This window comes from Zalophus californianus, chromosome 17 (genome assembly GCF_009762305.2).
Source record: "Zalophus californianus isolate mZalCal1 chromosome 17, mZalCal1.pri.v2, whole genome shotgun sequence".
In the NCBI taxonomy this organism is placed as follows: domain Eukaryota; kingdom Metazoa; phylum Chordata; class Mammalia; order Carnivora; family Otariidae; genus Zalophus; species Zalophus californianus.
In genome coordinates this window covers 14,478,293-14,490,202 of record NC_045611.1, presented here as the reverse complement: position 1 = coordinate 14,490,202, position 11,910 = coordinate 14,478,293, and the positions used below count along the sequence as shown (strand labels likewise).

General features: G+C 37.6%; 1 pseudogene; it reads right to left on the bottom strand.

Moving 5' to 3' along the window:
- Nucleotides 1-359: 359 nt before the first annotated feature.
- LOC113936611 lies at nucleotides 360-965 on the bottom strand (annotated as a pseudogene).
- Nucleotides 966-11,910: the final 10,945 nt, after the last annotated feature.

The window sequence follows — 11,910 nt, the reverse complement described above, 5'->3', positions numbered from 1 at the left end:
TCCATTGGACATTCTTTCCTGCTTTGTCGAAGATGAGTTGACCATAGAGTTGAGGGTCCATTTCTGGGCTCTCTATTCTGTTCCATTGATCTATGTGTCTGTTTTTGTGCCAGTACCATACTGTCTTGATGATGACAGCTTTGTAATAGAGCTCAAAGTCCAGAATTGTGATGCTGCCAGCTTTGCTTTTCTTTTTCAACATTCCGATGGCTATTCAGGGTCTTTTCTGGTTCCATACAAATTTTAGGATTATTTATTCCATTTCTTTGAAAAAAGCGGATGGTTTTTTTTTTTTTGTCTGTTAAGGAATTGCTTTATTAATACAAAACATACACACAAACTACTGAGTGCTAAGAAATTTAAATATCTAAGTCATAGCAAATAGGTGGCAATTCAACATCCAGGGTCGACAGAATGCTTGGAGACTGCAACAGATTCAACTCCCATGGTGGAGAGGGCATCTTCAGAGGTGAAGGGGGGCCCAGGTGCAACAGCTTCTCGAGTTCCGTCTCCTCATCAAGGATCATGAGAGGCACTCCACTCAAGGGGAGGCATGCAATCTGGTGCTCTTCAGGCAGGTCAAAACTCTCAAAATCTAAAGGATTGAAGGGAAAGAATTTTTCTATTTCTGGATAGGTGTCATCCGAGGCAGGAACAGAGCTTTTTGCTTTGATAGTCTTCTCAGTCACCTTTTTGGCAGAGAAGGTCAGCTGCTTCTGTTTGAGAGATCCATTAGTCTTTACTGAGTTTTCTGTGGCTCTGTTGACAGTTCCCAAAGAATTTCAGGCAACTTTAGGTAAGGCTGCTTGAGCATCAAACATTTTGCCTACATGTGGTGTTGAAACCTGAGATCTCCCATCTAAAGCTTTGACTGGAGGCCTAGACCCCGGCTTCAACCCGTCCTTGGGAGCCACACGGGTGCCTGGTTCTCCATTTCCCTTATCAACAAAAATCAGGGTAGCCATTCTGGACTAGCGTCCACCCATGTCGAAATCAACAGCCAAATTCCAGTGGATGGTATTTTGATAGAGATTGCATTGAATGTGTAGATTCCTCTAGGTGGCATTGACATCTTCACAATATTTGTTCTTCCAGTGCATGACCATGGAACGTTTTTCCATTTCTTTGTGTCTTCCTCAATTCCTTTCATGAGTATTTTATAGTTTTCTGAGTACAGATCCTTTGCCTCTTGGGTTAGATTTATTCCTAGGTATCTTATGGTTTGGGGTGCAATTATAAATGGAATCGACTCCTTAATTTCTCTTTCTTCTGTCTTGTTGTTGGTGTATAGGAATGCCACTGATTTCTGTGCATTGATTTTATATCCTGCCAATTTACTGAATTCCTGTATGAGTTCTAGCAGTTTTGGGGTGGAGTCTTTTGGGTTTTCCACATAAAGTATCATGTCATCTGCAAAGAGTGGGAGTTTGACTTCTTCTTTGCTGATTTGGATGCCTTTTATTTCTTTTTGTTGTCTGATTGCTGTGGCTAGGACTTCTAATACTATGTTGAATAGCAGTGGTGGTAGTGGACATCCCTGCCATGTTCCTGCTTAGGGGGAAAGCTCTCAGTTCTTCCCCATTGAGAATGATACTCGCTGTGGGTTTTTCATAGATGGCTTTTATGATATTGAGGTATGTCCCCTCTATCCCTATACCCTGAAGAGCTTTGATCAAGAAAGGATGCTGTACTTTGTCAAATGCTTTTTCTGCATCTATTGAGAGGATCATATGGTTCTTGTTCTTTCTTTTATTAATGTCTTGTATCACATCGATTGATTTGCAGATGTTGAACCAACCTTGCAGCCCAGGGATAAATCCCACTTGGTCGTGGTGAATAATCCTTTTAATATACTGTTGGATCCTATTGGCTAGTATTTTGGTGAGAATTTTTGCATCCATGTTCATCAAGGATATTGGTCTATAATCCTCCTTTCTGATGGGGTCTTTATCTGGTTTTGGGATCAAGGTAATGGTGGCCTCATAAAACGAGTTTGGAAGTTTTCCTTCCATTTCTATTTTTTTGGACCAGTTTCAGAAGCATAGGTATTAATTCTTCTTTAAATGTTTGGTAGAATTCCCCTGGGAAGCCATCTGGCCCTGGGCTTTTGTTTGTTGGGAGATTTTTGACGACTGCTTCAATTTCCTTAGTGGTTATAGGTCTGTTCAGGTTTTCTATTTCTTCCTGGTTCAGTTTTGGTAGTTGATACATCTCTAGGAATGCATCCATATCTTCCAGATTATCTAATTTGCTGGCATATAGTTGCTCATAATATGTTCTTATAATTGTTTGTATTTCTTTGGTGTTGGTTGTGATCTCTCCTCTTTCATTCATGATTTTGTTGATTTGGGTCCTTTCTCTTTTCTTTTTGATAAGTGTGGCCAGGGGTTTATCAATCTTATTTATTCTTTCAAAGAACCAGCTCCTAGTTTTGTTGGTCTGTTCTACTGTTCTTTTGGTTTCTATTTCATTGATTTCTGCTCTGATCTTTATTATTTCTCTTCTCCTGCTGGGTTTAGGCTTTATTTGCTGTTCTTACTCTAGCTCCTTTAGGTGTAGGGTTAGGTTGTGTATTTGAGACCTTTCTTGTTTCTTGAGAAAGGCTTGTATTGCTATATACTTTCCTCTTAGGACCGCCTTTGCTGCATCCCAAAGATTTTGAACAGTTGTGTTTTCATTTTCATTGGTTTCCATGAATTTTTAAAATTCTTCTTTAATTTCCTGGTTGACCCATTCATTCTTTAGTAGGATGTTCTTTAGCCTCCATGTATTTGAGTTCTTTCCGACTTTCCTCTTGTGATTGAGTTCTAGTTTCAAAGCATTGTGGTCTGAAAATATGCAGGGAATCATCCCAATCTTTTGGTACCGGTTGAGACCTGATTTGTGACCTAGGATGTGATCTATTCTGGAAAATGTTCCATGGGTACTAGAGAAGAATGTGTATTTTATTGCTTTGGGATGGAATGTTCTGAATATATCTGTGAAGTCCATTTGGTCCAGTGTGTCATTTAAAGTCTTTATTTCCTTGTTGATCTTTTGCTTAGATGATCTGTCCATTTCAGTGAGGGGGGTGTGAAAGTCCCCCACTATTATTGTATTGTTGTCAATGTGTTTCTTTGCTTTTGTTATTAATTGCCTTATATAATTGGTTGCTCCCATGTTTGGGGCATAGATATTTACAATTGTTAGATCTTTTTATTGGATAGACCCTTTAAGTATGATATAGTGTCGGCACTAAGGGATTCTTAATGCTACTGAATTGGTCATTATTTCTAGGCCTTTTCAGTGGATTAAACTAGGAAATATAAATATGTATATGTTTTGTGTATGCATATATATGTGTGTGAAAATAAGCATATATTTTTATCTTTATATGTATGTATATTTAACTACATATATTTATATTATTTTATTATACATATATAGCCTATATTTACTTTATAGAGAGATGAAATACCTCATAAATTCATGTTGAGATCTCCAATTCCAATTCAGGACTATCAGGTTAATTTATATATTCTTTATTAAACCTACATCTTTTTTTCTTACAGACCATAATTTCTGGTTCTCAAGGACATATGGGATGATAGAATTAGAATAGCCATAATTACTCATTTACTTTATCCATTATTTCATATATAAGTTTCAAAATTATCCTAATACTAACATCATTATTTCTTTTTTAATTTAAATTAAATTAATTAACATATAATATATTATTGGTTTTAGAAGTACAGGTCTGTGATTCATCAGTCTTATATAATACACAGTCCTCATTACATCACATGCCCTCCTTAATGTCCATTACCCAGTTACCCCATCCCTCCACCTCCCACCCCTCCAGCAACCTTCAGTTTGTTTCCTATGATTGAGAGTCTCTTCTGGTTTGTCTCCCTCTCTGGTTTTGTCTTGTTTTATTTTTTCCTCTCTGCTCCTATGATCCTCTGTTTTGTTTCTTAAATTCCACATGTCAGTGAGATCATATAGTAATTGTCTTTCTCTGATTGACTTACTTCTCTTAGCATAATACCCTCTACTTCCATCCATGTCATCACAAATGGCAAGATTTCATTTTTTGATGGCTGAGTAGTATTCCATTGTATATATATATATACCACATCTTGATCCATTTATCTGTTGATGGACATCTAGACTCTTTCCATAGTTTGGCTATTGTGGATATTGCTGCTATAAACATCAGGGTGCAGTTGCCCATTCAGGTCACTACGTTTGTATCCTTTGGATAAATACCTAGTTGTGCAATTACTGGGTCATAGAGTAGCTCCATTTTCAACTTCTTGAGGAACCTCCATACTGTTTTCCAGAGTGGCTGTACTAGCTTACATTCCCACCAACAGTGTAAGAGAGTTCCCCTTTCTCCACATCTTTGCCAACATCTGTTGTTTTCTGAGCTGTTAATTTTAGCCATTCTGACTGGTGTGAGGTGGTATCTCATTGTAGATTTGATTTGGATTTCCATGATGCCAAGTGATGTTGAGCATTTTCTCATGTGTCTATTAGCCATTTGTATGTCTTCTTTGGAGAAACGTCTGTTCATGTCTTCTGCCCATTTCTTGACTGGAATTTTTGTTTTTTGGGTGTTGAGTTTGATAAGTTCTTTATAGATCTTGGATACTAGCCCTTTATCTGGTATGTCATTTGCAAATATCTTCTCCCATTCTGCAAGTTGCCTTTTAGTTTTGTTGGTTGTTTCCTTTGCTGTGCAAAAGCTTTTTATCCTGATGAAGTCCCAATAGCTCATTTTTGCTTTTGTTTTCCTTGCCTCTGGAGATGTGTCTAACAAGAGGTTGCTGCAGCCAAGGTCAAAGAGGCTGTTGCCTGTGTTCTCCTCTAGGATTTTGATGGATTCCTGTCTCACATTTAGGTCTTTCATCCATTTTGAGATTATTTTTGTGCATGATGTAAGAAAATAGTCCAGTTTCATTCTTCTGCGTGTGGCTGTCTCATTTTTCCAACACCATTCATTGAAAAGACTGTCTTTCCTGCTTTGTTGAAGATTATTTGACCATAGAGTTGAGGGTCCATTTCTGGGTTCTCTATTCTGTTCCATTGATCTATGTGTCTATTTTGGGATCAAGGTAATACTGGCCTCATAGAAAGAGTTTGGAAGTTTTCCTTCCATTTCTATTTTTTTGAAATAGCTTCAGAAGAATAAGTATTAATTCTTCTTTAAATGTTTGGTAGAATTTTCCTGGGAGGCCATCTGTCCCTGGACTCTTGTTTGTTGGGAGATTTTTTATTATTGATTCAATTTCTTTGCTTATTATGGGTCTGTTCAGCTTTTCTATGTCTTCCTGTTTCAGTTTGGTAATTTATATGTTTCTAGGAATTTATCCATTTCTTCCAGATTACATAATTTGTTGGTATATAATTACTCAAAATATTCTCTTAAAATTGTTTGTACTTCTTCAGTGTTGGTTGTGATCTCTCCTCTTTCATTCATGATTTTATTTATTTGGGTCCTTTCTCTTTTCTTTTTGATAAGTCTGGCCAGGGGTTTATCAATCTTATTAATTCTTTCAAAGAACCAGCTCCTAGTTTCCTTGATCCATTCTACTGTTTTGTTTTGATTTCTATATCATTGATTTCTCTCTAATCTTTATTATTTCTCCTCTCCTGCTGGATTTAGGCTTTATTTGTTGTTCTTTTTCCAGCTCCTTTAGGCTGTGTATTTGAGACTTTTCTTGTTTCTTGAGGAAGGCCTGTATTGCTATATACTTCCTTCTTAGGACTGCCTTTGCTGCATTCCAAAGGTTCTGAACTGTTGTGTTTTCATTTTTATTTGCTTCCATATGTTTTTAAAATTCTTTAATTTCCTGGTTGACTTTCCCTTGCTATTGCTTGCACCTGTGCCAAAATATTTGTAAGTAGCTGCTTAAGTAAGCCCTCTTTAAATTCTTATTCTGAGTGTGACAGATGTTTCTTGCTGAGACCTTGATTGATATACCTGGTCCCTCTATTTCAACCAGAACAGCCTGATTGGTATATCTAACCCAACTTATATTACTCTGTCTTTCTAGAATGCTTTCATACTTTTCTCTTCTAGTCCAGGTTCATCAATACCTTAAGATCCAGTTCAGGAGTCAACTCCTCTTCATTAACTAATTCCAAAGCAAAATTACTAATCTCTCCATATGTTACTGTAAGCACCTGAGTCTATCATCACTAGACACGTATATCTTTAGTTGTTCTGTATATGGTTGGATGAGTATTTTTAGTTGTTCTTGTCAGTGAGAGTATAAACTCAGAGAAGGTCAAAGAGTCTACCTTTCACTTTGAGATTTATTAATTCATTAAAGAGTTTTTGTTCTTCAGGGATAGAGCAGTGAATACAACAGGCAAAAATCCCTGCCCTCTTGGAGCTTATACTCTAAAGGAGGTAAACAAAAAAAAGATATAATGAAAAATTAGTAAAAATATTAGTATGTTAGATAATGATAAGTGCTAAGGAGAAGAAATAAATCAAGGACTAATAGGAAACTTTGGTAGAGAAGTATTGAAATTTTAGGTAGGGTGGTCAGGGAAGATGTCACTTAGAAGTTGATTAAATGGAAGACACCTATTTAGATAGAGGAAGAGCATTCCAGGCACAGGATACAGTAAATACAAAGATTCTGAGGCAGGATCATTCTATTCATCAAACAGAAGGAGGTCAGGTGACTGGAGTGGGAGAACCACAGAGGGAATAGTACAAGCTGAGGTCAGAAAGGCACCAAGTCCTAGTGGTATTCACATAACAGTTTTTCATCAAATTCAAGCATTTTATTATTTTTATTTTATTTATTTTTTAAAAGATTTTATTTATTCATTTGACAGAGAGAGAGAGCACAAGCAACCAGAGCAGCAAGAAGAGGGAGAGGGAGAAGCAGGCTCCCTGCTGAGCAGAGAGCCTGATGTGGGCTTTGATCTCAGGACCCTGGGATCCTGACCTAAGCCAAAGGCATATGCTTAACTGACAGCCACCCAGGCACCCCAAAATTCAAGCATTTTAGAATTAGAAGGAAAAATGGTTTGAAAGAACCATCAGATGACAAAAATGAAAGTAATGCAAAAAAAAAAAAAATCCCAGAAGATATTGCCAACAATCAGAGAACTCCTTTCCCTCCTTTAAGGCTGCCTGTATTTCAAGCACCTGTCCCTCTTTCTGTCTTCTTTCTCTACCAGTGTTAGAAGTGAAAGCATACCAGAGTATGGATTATCAGTATACACCTCATGATTTTTTTTTGAAATAACAGTTTCAATCAAAATAGAATACTCAAAGGAAGAATACCGTCAGCCCAACAGAAAATTAGGAAAAGTGTATGACCAGAGAGTTCACAGAAAAAAAAATTTTGGCTAAAAGAACAGCAAGTACAAAGCTCAAAGACAGGGCTGTGCTTGGCATATTTTTTTTTAATTTTTTATTGTTATGTTAATCACCATATATTACATCATTTGTTTTGGTGTAGTGTTCCATGATTCATTGTTTGTTCATAACACCCAGTGCTCCATGCAGAACGTGCCCTCCTCAATACCCATCACCAGGCTAACCCATCCCCCTACCCTCCTCCCCTCTAGAACCCTCAGTTTGTTTTTCGGAGTCCATCATCTCTCCTGGTTCGTCTCCCCCTCTGACTTACTCCCCTTCATTCTTCCTCTCCTGCTATCTTCTTCTTTTTCTTTTTTCTTAAAATATGTTGCGTTATTTGTTTCAGAAGTACAGATCTGTGATTCAACAGTCTTGCACAATTCACATGTGCTTGGCATATTTAAGAAACAGAAAGGAGGTTGGTGTGGCTGAAGTGCAGTAAGGGGAAGAGGAGTGGAAAATGAGTTCAGAGAGGTAGCCGGGGACTATATAATGTGGGGCCATTTAGAACCATGCAGGCCATGTAAGGACTTATATTTTATTCCAAGAGTAATGAATCATTAGAGGATTTGAACATAGAATGCCATTATCTGATCTATATTATAAAAGGCCAATTCTGGCTACTATGTGGGAAAAAGAGCATAGGGGAGGCAAAAGTGGAAACAGAAATGCCAGTTAGGAAGGTATTATACTATCTAAGTGAGAAATGATGGTGGCTTAAACTAGGATGGTAGCGTGGAGGTGGTTGAAAGAATTAGAATCAGGATACATTTTGTTGGTGAATCAAGACTTGCTGATAAATTAGATGTGGGTATGAAAGCAAGAGAGGAGTCAAGAAGATTTATGGCCCGAGGCATTCAGTAGCACCATTTACTAAGGCAGGAAGTACTTATCGTACTTACAATTTGACAACAATTTATGTGATACTTTGATTCAATGGTTCTCAACTGGGGGTGTTTTTGCCCCCATGGGACATTTGGAGATGTCCGGAGACATTTTTGGTTGTCACAACTGGGGAAGAGGTGTTATCTTATTCTCCTCAGGCTGGTATAACAAAATACCAGAGACTGGGTAGCTTAAACAATATAAACTTATTTCTCACAGTTCTGGAGTTTGGGAAGTCCAAGATCAAGGTGCCAGCAGATTTGGTGTCTGATAAGACACCTATTTCCTGGCATGTAGACAGCCACTTTCTTATTGTATGCTCACATGACCTTTCCTGGGTACTTTTCCTTATAAAGACACTAATTACACACACGCACACACACGCACACACACACACAGAGGAATATTACTCAGCCCTCAAAAAGAATGAAATCTTGCCATTTGCAATGACATGGATGGAACTAGAGAGTATTATGCTAAAGGAAATTAGTCAGAGAAAGAAAAATGCTATATGATTTCACTCATATGTGAAAAAATTTTTAAAGATTTTATTTATTTATTTATTTATTTATTTATTTATTTATTTATTTATTTGAGAGAGAGTGAGAGAGAGAGAGCATGAGCAGGGGGAAAGGCAGAGAGAGAGGGAGAAGCAGACTCCCCACCAAGCAGGGAGCCCAATGCAAGGCTAGATCCCAGGACCCTGAGATCATGACCTGAGCCGAAGGCAAATGCTTAACCAACTCAGCCACCCAGGCACCCCCCATATGTGGAATTTAAGAAACAAAACATGAGCATAGGGGAAAGGAAGGAAAAATAAAATAAGATGAAAATAGAGAGGGAGACAAACCATAAGAGATGCTGAACTCTAGGAAACAAACTGAAGGCTCCTGGAGGGGAGGTGCGTGGGGGGAAGGGATAACTGGGGTTGATGGGCATTAAGGAGGGCACTTTATATAATGAGCACTGGGTGTTATATGCAACTGATGAATCACTAAATTCTACCCCAGTAACTGATAGTACAGTATCTGTTAATTAAACTGAACTTAAATAAAGAATTTTTTAAAATATGGGCAGAAGACATGAATAGACATTTAAAAAGAAGAAGAAATAGCAAGAGATGGTGCAGTGTCCTGGAGTTAGTAACCACCCCTGACCCCCCTGGAGCTGTTACCACCCCTGACCTTGAAGGTGAGAAAGGAGAGAGAGCTGTATAGAGAGGACATTTGGGAAGAGTTGCAGTGTTGAATCAAAGAACACAGCTGCCCTCAACTGATCTTCAGAGAGGGAATGCATCTCCCTTTTCCCACTGATCCTATTTAACTGAACCAATGGAAGCCAGAGGCAAGGGGGCCAGTTGATACAGTTCATAAAGGTCAGCCTCAGCACAAACCAGGTGAAGAGGGATGTAGAGTAAATCTGGAAGGACAAATGGAAAGTACTCAGCACACAGGTTAAGATAATCCTGAAAACTTGCTAGAAAGTCTTGAGTACCCTTCATAAAGGTCATCATCTGTATAGTTGAGAAATCTTACATGGAAGCTTTTTCCTGACTGCATACAAATTACATCCTTTTTATGATACTGTTTTAACCACATCTTCATAATGAAAACATTGCTCGATTTGGCATTTGATTAGTGCAACACATAACACACAATTGCAGAGGTTCAAAGGAGCTGAATAAAGACATTAAAAAAAAAAAGAACCAAAGTACCAGCCAGCAAATAGATGACTCAATGACCAGTGAAAATCAATGAGGCAAAGCCGTTTTTTTGAAATGAGTAATAACCTCAGTAAAAATGAACTATATTCTCTTTATTAAGTCCTACTGTCCATATTCTACCACTTCTGTTTAATATTCTTCTATTCCAGAAGTCAAGTCTCTCTTTTCTTTTTTACCTTTATTTCCTCATATCTTCACCTATATTAGGCTTTGGTATCTATTTATTCTGCCTGCTATCTGTAGCTATATAAAATAAATATTGATTATGTGACATGAAGGAGAAATAGACTTTAGCTTTACCCCCAAAGAAATGGATTTGACATATGTAATTCCTTCTAGCTTTTACCTATAGTGGAATTCTATATGGGTTCTTGGTAACCCTTGAGAAAACATTTTGTCATAGATTCACTGTCAGGAAACAAAGAGAAGAAAATTAGACACATGCACAAATAGCCACTGTCTTTGGCTCCACCAACTATAGACCTTGAGCACTTGGAACAGGTTCTCTCTTCTAGGTATAAGTCTTTTCTGGCCTAGGCAATGTACAAAACTTATCTGTACTGAAACATAATTAAGTTGTTTATAGTAGCAACTGTAAGCCCTCATTATTTAGTGATTCTGAAATTGGTTTAACTTTTGTTTTTAGTTTTTTAATTTCTGCAGTATTATTCTATTCCTGCCACAGTGCAGAATGGTCGCAAATAGTTTAGAGCCATGTTAATTCTCACTATACAGGTATTATATAATATTATTTAAAATTATTTCAAAATCCTGGCTCTATCCAAAACAGTATTTTGAACTTTCTCATAGATACAGATAATTCGAGTAACCTTCAGCTCCTTTTTTGAGATAAGCCATTTGCTATGATTATTTAATTTAAATTAATTCAAAAATATTTACTGGGGTGCCTGGGTGGCTCATTCAATTAAGCATCTGCCTTTGGCTCAGATCATGATCTCAGGGTCCTGGGATCAAGCCCCATGTCAGGCTCCCCGCTTCAGCAGGGAGCCTGCTTATCCCTCTCCTTCTGTCTGTCCCCCTGCTTATGCTCTCTCTCTCTGTCAAATAAATAAATAAAATCTTTTTAAAACATTTACTGATGCTTCCTTATGTAAGGAAAAGAATGGATCCAAGTATGATCTGTATCTACCCCTTACAGTCAAAGAGCTTACAGTCTAATAGTAAAAAAATATTTATTTTTAATACATTAGTAAATTAGGTTAGTCAGAGCTGAAACACAGTGATGTAGAATTTCAAAGGTGGGAGATATCATACGATTTGGAATTGGATATTAAGAGTGGGTAGGATTTTAATAGGTAGAGACCAGCTATTGAGAAAAAAAAAAAAAAAGTAACTGCTTTAAGCTCCTGTTTATTCATCTATAAAATGAAACTAATATTATTTACTTCATTGGGTTTGTGTGAGGATTACATGAAAGAATGAATATAAAGCACTTTGCAAAGCTCATGAGAAGAACACAAAAAATGTTAGCTTTAAAAATACCCCTTGCAAAGTTCTATCAGCAAGAATGGACTGGTGGCCTTTGGGGAGTGGATAGTAGACTGGAACACAAGGTTGGTGAAGTGGAGTAAAGAGAGATAAGGCGGCAGAAGAAAGTTGAATGAGAACTCTCACCCAGCAAACATTTATTAAATACATTTTACCTCCTGGAAAAACAGGAGGAAATGGTATTAGAAATTAATGCTGACCCTGTCGGGGCAAGGACTCTTTTTATTTTCTGCTGTGTCCCCCGTGCCTATAAAACAGAGCCAGGCACACTGTTGATGCATAGTAACTCTTTGTGGAATGACCCGACCTTGTTGGGGAGGTGACGAGGAGAGTTTCCATAATCCTCAGCATGAGGAAATTCATCTCTGCACAGACAAGTAGAGGAAGAAGGAGGAGAATTCTAAAATTTCAAAGCCTCTGCCAA